General features: G+C 58.9%; 1 protein-coding gene across 1 annotated transcript in view; it reads left to right on the top strand.

Moving 5' to 3' along the window:
- The first annotated feature begins 564 nt into the window (after positions 1–564).
- The window catches only part of NDRG1 (N-myc downstream regulated 1), a 46541-nt gene continuing 38729 nt past the window's right edge, over positions 565–8376 (top strand). The window contains exon 1 of the mRNA XM_023537223.1: positions 565–721. The gene's annotated coding sequence lies outside the window, so the exon portion shown is untranslated. The remainder of the gene's footprint in view (positions 722–8376) is intronic.

Raw genomic sequence — 8376 nt, 5'->3', positions numbered from 1 at the left:
AGCGGGGGGCTGACGCAATGAAGAGGCGGCGTGGCGTGAGGATCGCAGGGGGCTGGCCCGCGAGCACCGCGGGCAGCTCAATGGCGCTCGGGAGCTGAGACCTGGAAAAAGTGTAGGAGTCGCTCAAAAGGGATGTCAGCGCATGGCGCGACGGCGCGCGGGAGGAGGGACTCTGAGCCACTCGGTCAGACAGGGACACACGGAAGTCCGCTTGCACACGCATGAGCGTGCACATGCACACGCACACGACACAGACATCCCCCGTGCACACGGGCGCGCTGCACGCGCCCAGGCCGCGGCCTTCCGGGCGAGGGAGGGGACAGCAGAGCCGAACGGCAGCTGGAGCCCAGCGGTCCCTTCCCGCCGCGCCCGGAGCAGGGCTTGCGCAACAGGCGGCGGCTCGGGTGGGCGCCGGCCGCGCGCTGCTGAGCCGAGCCAGGCGCGCAGGCAGGAGCGGGGGGAGCCGCTGGGAGGAGGGCGCGGGCGAGGGGTGTGTCCCCACCGCGAGCTGTGCCGGGGACGAGAGGGGCGGGCGAAAGGCGCGGGGGCGGGGCCGGGGCCGCGGCGCCTATAAAGTCGCGCTCCTCGCGGACATAAACAAACCTCGCCTGGCTCCCAGCTGCGGCTCGGGAGCGCACGCCGACCTCACCGCTCTGCTCGGTTCCTGCCTGGCACCCCCAGCCCCGCTCCGGCTCCTTTCGCCTTTCTTCGTGTACCTGAGGTGAGGCCCACGCCCTCTTCTTGCCGAGCAGGGGGGTTGTTGCTCGCCCTTGGGTGCCGCTGCAGCTCCTGGACCGCGCTTTTGTGGCACCCCGGATCGGCGAGCGCGCGGCGACACCGTGGCGCGAGCGCGAGGAGGGTTTTGGGGCGTGGGGCACCGCTGGAGTAGGGGGTTCCGATTAGGGAAGAGAAGGAAAAAAAGACAGGTCCCGTTCATCATCCCCAGAGCTCGGGAAGCGAGGTCCTGGAGGGCCGCGGGGAGTGGAGAGCCGGCCCGGGAACACCTGGACGGCGCTGCCCAACGGCCTCCCGGAGTCAGAGCGGGCGGCGCGGGCCGGGGAGTGCGTGGGCTGCACCTATCGCTGGAGTGGGGTGTCTGGGGAAGGAGGGATTGCGCGCGCGTGTAGAATGGATGTGGGGAGAAGCTGGCGATGAGGCTGGGGAGGAGGCGTGGGTGTGTCTGCTTCCCAAACTGGGCCGGAAAGGGTACGCGTCTGAGGGACCCGGGCTAATGCAGCCTCGAAGCCGGGGCGGGGCGGGGTGGTGTGTGTGTGTGTGTGTGTGTGTGTGTGTGTGTATGAGTGAGTGTTGGGGGAGGGTCCGAGGTGTGTCACCGCGCGTACGACACGCTCGGGAGCGAGTGTCTGCAAGCGCTGCTGGCTAGGGTGCGCCCCCCGAGGTGGCCCCTGGTTGGCGCTGTGGCGGCGCGAGAGAAGCGGCCCGGCCCAGAGGGGTCGTGCGGGCATCTGGTGGCCCTCAGCTGGCTGGGGCTCGGAGTGGCGTCATTGTCACCTCCGCCCACCCGCCCCCGCTTTCCTCCTCTCCCTGGCCTCCCGGGCCCGCCTCTCCTGCTCTCCAGGGGAGAGCAGCTGGGATTGCTCGGCCGTGGACGTGGACGGGGACGGCCCCGGAGGTCCGCCGCGGTCTCTGATTCAGCCTTGGGCAGGGCGCGTGCAATGTGGCAGGTTCAGGGGAAAGGCACTGTCACCCCGCCACTGTCAAATTAGTGGCTGAAGCTGGGATTTAGTAGATCATTTTCTTACTGCCCCTCCCCCAAACTCCCTCCCTCACTGGTCGGTGGCCACTGTTGTTAGACGTCCCTGGGAGTCAGGGGCAGCACCCATCTGTGGCTTGGAAGGGGCGAGTGCCTGGCAGCGGGTGGGAGAGGGACATCTGGTGGAGGGGTCCCGGTTGCCTGGTGCGCAAGACCGACTCTTCACAAATACCCTGGGACTTCTGTTTGCTTGGTTCCTGTAAGTTACCGGGGAAGATGGAAGAGTCAAAGACAGTTTAGCCAGTGGCCGGGCTGGAGGGCTATAGTCTCCTCCTACAGTCCACGAGCCACACTTACGCTTCTCCTAAGACAACCTAAAGGAACAAAATATCTAAGTACGAACCTCGTTCTTGCCGTGAAAACCCAGGTTCAAGGCAAACCTTCCGGCCCAGGCTCCTCCTCTATAGAAATTCTGTGTCTTTACTGAGTTTCCCAAAGGTGAATTGAAATAAGCAAGGTACAGAGAGAGCACACCCCAGCACCTGCCTTCATGGGGTTCACCAAGTGGAGTGGGGTGCAGGGGAAGGCACAGACCACAGTCCTGTGTGCTAAGTACTGGGGTGGCCCCCCCGGTGGGGATCAGGGGAGTGGGGAGGGGTGGCCAGGAAGTGATGGGAAACCGGTGAAGGGACAATGCTCTGGTAAAGGAGTGGAACCTGGGATGTCCCCTGACAGGTGACTTCTCAGTTTTGTGGCACCTGGTCTCCTGCTGGGGGATGAGCTCCAGGAGGGTGAGGAGGAAAGAAGGCTTTGCCGGCCTCGCCCTGTACGCAGGCTTCGGCCTGGCTCCTGGGGGGAGTTCAAATACAGGCACCTCTCTCCCCATAATCCTTCAGGCAGTCTCTGGTGAGAGCGCTGGATTCGGCTTTCCGGGGAGATCTTTGGGTATCTATTGGGGTCTCCTCTCCTGAGAGGGAGTCCTCCTGGGACAGCCCGCAAAGCCCAGATTGCCGACCGTTGGTTTGAGCATTTGGAATGGAATGAAAAATTCACAGGAGTTCCTGGTCCCATTTCTTCCTATTTTACATATGGAAACTGAGGCCCAGGGTTAGGGACCGCCTTGCCAAGGCCCAGCCAGCACAGGAACCTGGCTCCCCAGACCCTTTTCCTGGGATCTCCTGGTGGGTCTGGTGAGAAAACTTTCCGGACAGAACGTGGGTGATTTTTAATTCATTTACTTATTTTTAGTGCAAATCAGGTGTTCTTAAGCCATTAGCAGAAGCCGTCTCGTAAGGAAGGGCTGCAGCCCCACTGAGTGGTGTTCGGTTGGATTCGAGCTGCCTTCTCCAGGTTGGACTGAGAATCTGAACAGTGCTGGGCCCCCCAGGGTGCTCCGAAACCAGAGCTCCCCACCCCACAGAGTGGGTGGGGAAGAAAGAGCCCATTGTGTTTTTCTGAAGGCCCGAAGCTGTGCTATAACCATGGGACCCAGCTCTAGAGGATCCCATCCAAGCCATGACTCAAGTTCCCTGGCCTCAGAAAGAAAGCCAGGGTGATGACTCAGCATCCAAGATTCTGGCAGGGAGGGGCTGGGGAGGGAGGGATGGCTCTCCAGATCAGCTGTGTACCCCTAACCCTACCCCTCACCCGTTCCGTCCTTGCAAGAGCTCTGCCTGGGCTGCATTCCCTCTTTTAAATGGACGAGAGAACCCAGGCCAGGGGCATTTAAGGGATGTTGCTTGTAGCCGCATGGCTTTGACCCCGGAGAGTAGGACTTCAGAGCCTTTGTTCTGTTTCATAGCGACTTATTGGGGTGACTGGGGAGCTGCTAGAATAAGTAAGGACAGTTTCTCAGGAACTCGGTGCCTCAGTTCCCTCTCCTGCCTCATCAGGACGTGTAACGCGGAGTTAATCCCCGTTAGACTTGAGGACGGTGCTCCTCACGTGGGTGCATCACGAGCCGTTCGCTGTTAATCATTTTCACAGATGACATTCTCAAGGCATCTCTGTGGCAGTCGGTGTCAGGGACCTTTCTCTGAAGCTTACCTAGGCCAGCAAAAGTGCCTGCAAAGGCTGGCCTCACGTTTTGCTTCCTGAGATTCTTCCAGAAATGCTGAGCTCATGCAGAGTACATCGACACGTCATGGGAATCTTGCCTGAAATGCAGATTTCCAGGCCTGGTCTCCTGATGCTCTGATTCCGTAGGGCTGGGATGGGCCTGGAATCTGCATTGTTTCAAAGCTTCCTGGGCTGGGTCGGGGGCAGGGAGTAACGAAGGCAGCTGCAGTTGAAGACTTCTGCTCCCGAAGGACGGGGGAGGAGGAAGGAAAGGAGAGGCGACCTGTCGCTTGTCTTCTGGGCCGCTCCTGTGAACCCCGGCTCTGGCAGTCGGGTGCCCGGTCAGTAGCTGGTACCTGGCCACAGTGCCTGTGATTTCAGTGCATCGCCTCATTCGGTTGAGGCAGGAGACCTTCTTCCATGTCTCAGGTGAGGAAACTGAGGCTTGGGCAGGTGTCTTGCGTATCCGGTCTCGGGTGAGTGGTGTCGGGCCCCAGGTGAGCCGCCCTGGCCCTTTCCCTGCGGCCTTGCCCTCCCAGGCTGCCCAGGCCCTTCCGGGCTCATCTTTGGAGCGTGGACTCGGTTTCCTGGATTCATTTCGGGCTGCCTTCCTGATTCCTGGTCTCCCTCTGGTTCCCGGGCCTGCCATCTATCTGTCTCTTCTCTTCACGTTTGACGATAGGGACAGGCTGGGTGGCAGTCTGTGCTGCAGGACCGGAGGTTAATTCGCTGAACACTTACTTGGCATCCTGCTGGGCCAGCTTAAGCATGTCTGAGGAGGATGTGCAGAGGTGGCAGGGGGACACGTGACTCTGGATGTTCTTGAAACCCAGTGCTCCGGGGCATCCCGCGAGAACAGACCTGGTCCTCTCGGAGGAAATCCCGGGCTGTCTGATTTGGCACTACAGAATGGAGCCGGTCAGAGAATTCAAGTCCACAAATAGGGTCTTTGACCCAGTCTTTGACTCTCCTACCTAACATCCACTGCAGACCCGCCGGCCCCCTGCCCTGCCCGGGCTCCTTCTGCAGGCTTTTTCAATCCAGCAGGGTGTCCCTCCGTTGAGGGGGGCGGAGACGAGGGTCCTCAGCAGTCAAAATGCCCTGTCTGGGGCTTCCTCTTTCACACTCCCCACCTTAAACCCCTGGAAACTTCTGTACTAGTGTCAATTTTACACCCACGGGCAGCTTGGCTTAAAGAGGTGAGTGGGGACCAGGGCTCCAACGGGTTTCTGCATCTTAACCCCCGGCCACACCCCCTTGGCTTGGCGAAGGTTCTGGGCAGCCCTCTCCGAATGCGGTACGAGAGGCGTGCTGAAGTAGATAATTCTAAGTGCCCTCCCCACTGGGAACTGGCACTTCCTCTCCCCTGTCCTTTTTAATCATCATACTTGCCTCCTTTCCCCAGAAAGTTGTCCCTCCATGTTCCCATGTCACCTTCCTTGGATCATATGCTTGAGGGCCTGGCACTGAGTAGGCCCTCAGTTACTGCTGGTCCAAAGGAAACCTCCCTTTATGAAGGCCGTGACTTGGGCTGTCCCGTGTGGGAAAGATGGAAGGCCACCCAGAGAGAAGCGGCAAGACCATTTCGGGGAGTGACCCACTCAGCGTGGCAACCGTCCCACCTCAGGGACTAAGGGTTTTGTGGGAAGAATCATTTCCCACTTCCTGTGCTAACACTGGCTCAGCTTGTTGCATTCAACAAATCATCTCCCAGCCCGTCCAGTGCGGCTCATCCTTGTCCTGCAGAGTCACAGAAAAATCCTGTGACCTGACCAGCATCTTCCTTTGGGCTTCTGGTTATTCTGCTCGTCCCCTCGGATGGTCATCTCCTCTCTGCCAGACAAATTGCTCGAGCTGCCGGACCTTCATGGAGAACCTACCAGAAGGTCCCAGAGGTGTTGCAGAGAAAGGGGTGGGCTGCCTGCTGGTGTGTCTCCGACCTTCTCCCCGAGCCTCTTGCTGGCTCTTGGCTCCGTTGAACACGGAGAAGTTTCGTTTCGGCTGCAGCCCAGGGAGTGAGGGCCGCTGGCCTCTGCCTTCTCTCCAGTAAGGTCCGTTTCGCTCATTCGGCATCAGAGGATTCTTTGAACGCTGCTGCGTTTCAGGCGCCGTGCAAAGCCCTGGGGCCTTCAAGGAATTCCTTGTCTGGTTTTGTGTCTTTAGTGTGGGTGTCATGTTATTGAGTTTGAGAGCCCTGTTCTCGACTTCCCTTCCTAAACTGGAGAACTTTCTTGAAGGTCTAAATTGTTGACTAGGTTGATATCTATCTATCCATTTATCTATCTACCTATCTATCTATCAATCATCTATCTATCTATCAATCATCTATCTACCTATTTATCTATCATCAAGAGTTAAGGCTGCCAACTTCCTCACCCTCCCAGAGCCTCGAGTTGCAAAAGGTCCAGAAAACATCAAGAAAACCCATGAACTGCCCCGTAGCTTGACATCAAAATCTCTTTGGCAAAGAAAGAACAAAAAGACATATCCACAGCAAGGCAGGATATCTGAGGTGTACCCCCAAACTACTTTCCTTGAGCTTGGTGCGGACGTGGGGCTGTTCTCTGGAACCTTCCAGGGATTGCTGTGTTTGGGGAGGATGCTGGGGCAAACAGCAGCAGCACCCACTGATCCCCTCCCCAGCCCCATTTCCAATTCTGTTCTATAAAGAGGCCAGTGTGCTGGAAAGGACACTGCTTTCACGTGGCTGTGAGGCCAGGCGAGTTGCAGAGGGGACAAAATCTGGGCCAGCTGCTGGCCATCCTGATCGATGCAGACTTGTCAACAGTCTCTCTGAGCCTCCCTCTTCCTCTGCTTCACCGAAGGGCTCCAGGAGGCAGAGCGCGCCCGCCCCATCCCGCCCCCCCACACCTGCACCCGCATCCAGAGAGCCAGTTTCCCACCTTTGCCTCGGCCACCGAAGGAATCTAGACCTCGAGGAATCATGTGGGCCTTTGCTCTTGGGCCTCGGGTTGCCCACCTGTAAACGGATGACAGCGCCCACCCTCTCCCAGGGGCCTCCTTGGGGAACACGTGGACTGATGCAGCGAACACTCAAAGCACTGAATTTGCCATGTCAGGGAGGCACTTGGGGGTGAGCAGAAATGGACTTCCAGGTCCACCGAGCCAGGCAGAGCTGAGCTGGGCAGCGCCCTGGCGAGGCCCTGTGTGCCCGGCCCTTACGTCCTTACACAGCACTTTCCTGCCTCGGCTCCCATCTGCCCCCAGTTTCTTGGGGACCACGTGATGTCCGTGGAACACAGGCCGCATAGTTTGCAGATGGACGCGGAGGCCAGAGAGGGCATGGAGAACTTGGTCAGAGTCTGGTGTCGAGAGAGGGACAGGGTTCCCACGTCGACTCCGGAGCCAGTCAGTGTCCCTGCTTCTGAGAACCGCAGGCTGTGTGCGTCCCCCTCGAGCCCCTGGTGACGGGTGTTATGAAACTCTCATGGGGCTTCGGATGGCCTGAGATGCCTCTGCCCACTGCCCTCCCGGTCCTTGGGGCCACAGTCTTCCCTTCCCCTGGCGAATCCCAGCAATGAACTTCCCCGGGAACCCATGAGGTCCCGCTAATTGCTCACCGTCTTCTGAGTTTGTTGAGCCAGAAAGGTGTGCGCCTAGCCCCGCTGGGCCTCCGTTCTTCAATCACCAGCCTCGCTATTGGAGAGGAAGCCTGCGTGGCATTTGCTCTACACTCTCTGCGTGATCCCCTTCTTGCCGGGCCACTCTGGGGCTGTGTGTCAAACACGGGCCGTGTCCTCATAAATGTCCCCGGGTCTCTGAGGCGACCAGGAAAGGAAAGTGGACTTATTAATGAAGCAGCTGTTTGCCAGGGTCTGTGCGCCATTGTTTAGTCCCACCGCTACTCGCCAGGAACAGGAATTATTATGCCGGTTCCACAGATGAGCAAACTGGAGCTAAGAGATTTGATCGCAGATTTAATAAATGGCGACAGCCAGGTCTGACCCTGAAGCCTTCCCCCTAGCTCCTGGCTACCTTCCACTCGCCTGACACTGGTTTTCTCTGAATTCCTGTTGGGAAGGGTGGGTGGGAAAGGAAGAAGTGGCGATAGGAACCAGTCTGACAGCTGGTATTGCGACTCGGAGCCCAGTTTTTGGCTCCGAACGGTGTTTTTGCAGGAGTCCTGTGCTGACCTAATTTTCTGTCTGGAGGGGCTTCCATCTGTGCTTCTTGGGGACGCAGTTGGCAGCTACCGCACCATCCACCATCCTGCACAGGGGAGTGGGAGGGCTGGGAGTCGGACACTTGGACTCCCACCCACTGTGCCCTGTGTGGCCTCGCCCTGTCACTCTGTCTACTAAACGATGGCTTTGGTCCTTTTCAGTCCGACATCCTGCGCTGGGACTTTCCAGGAGGCAGCAGAGAGGGGCAGGGACTGGCGTCCAGCGCTCGGCCTCAAGCCCAGAGAGAACTTGCTGAGCCAAGTAGGGCCTCAGGTCGGCTGGGGGCAGAGAGAGCCCTTGGGTGTGGGCTGTGAGTGGCGCCCCGCAGCAATGGAGGTGGGGCGATAGCCAGAGCACCCCAAACCAGATCACCTCTCAACTGTCCTGCCTGGTGAAGGAGATCTCAGTCACCTATAAAGC

Source organism: Pteropus vampyrus, unplaced genomic scaffold, assembly GCF_000151845.1.
Source record: "Pteropus vampyrus isolate Shadow unplaced genomic scaffold, Pvam_2.0 Scaffold183, whole genome shotgun sequence".
Classification (NCBI taxonomy): domain Eukaryota; kingdom Metazoa; phylum Chordata; class Mammalia; order Chiroptera; family Pteropodidae; genus Pteropus; species Pteropus vampyrus.
The sequence above is the reverse complement of the archived record's forward strand: the minus strand, read 5'-3'. Positions and strand labels throughout refer to the sequence as shown.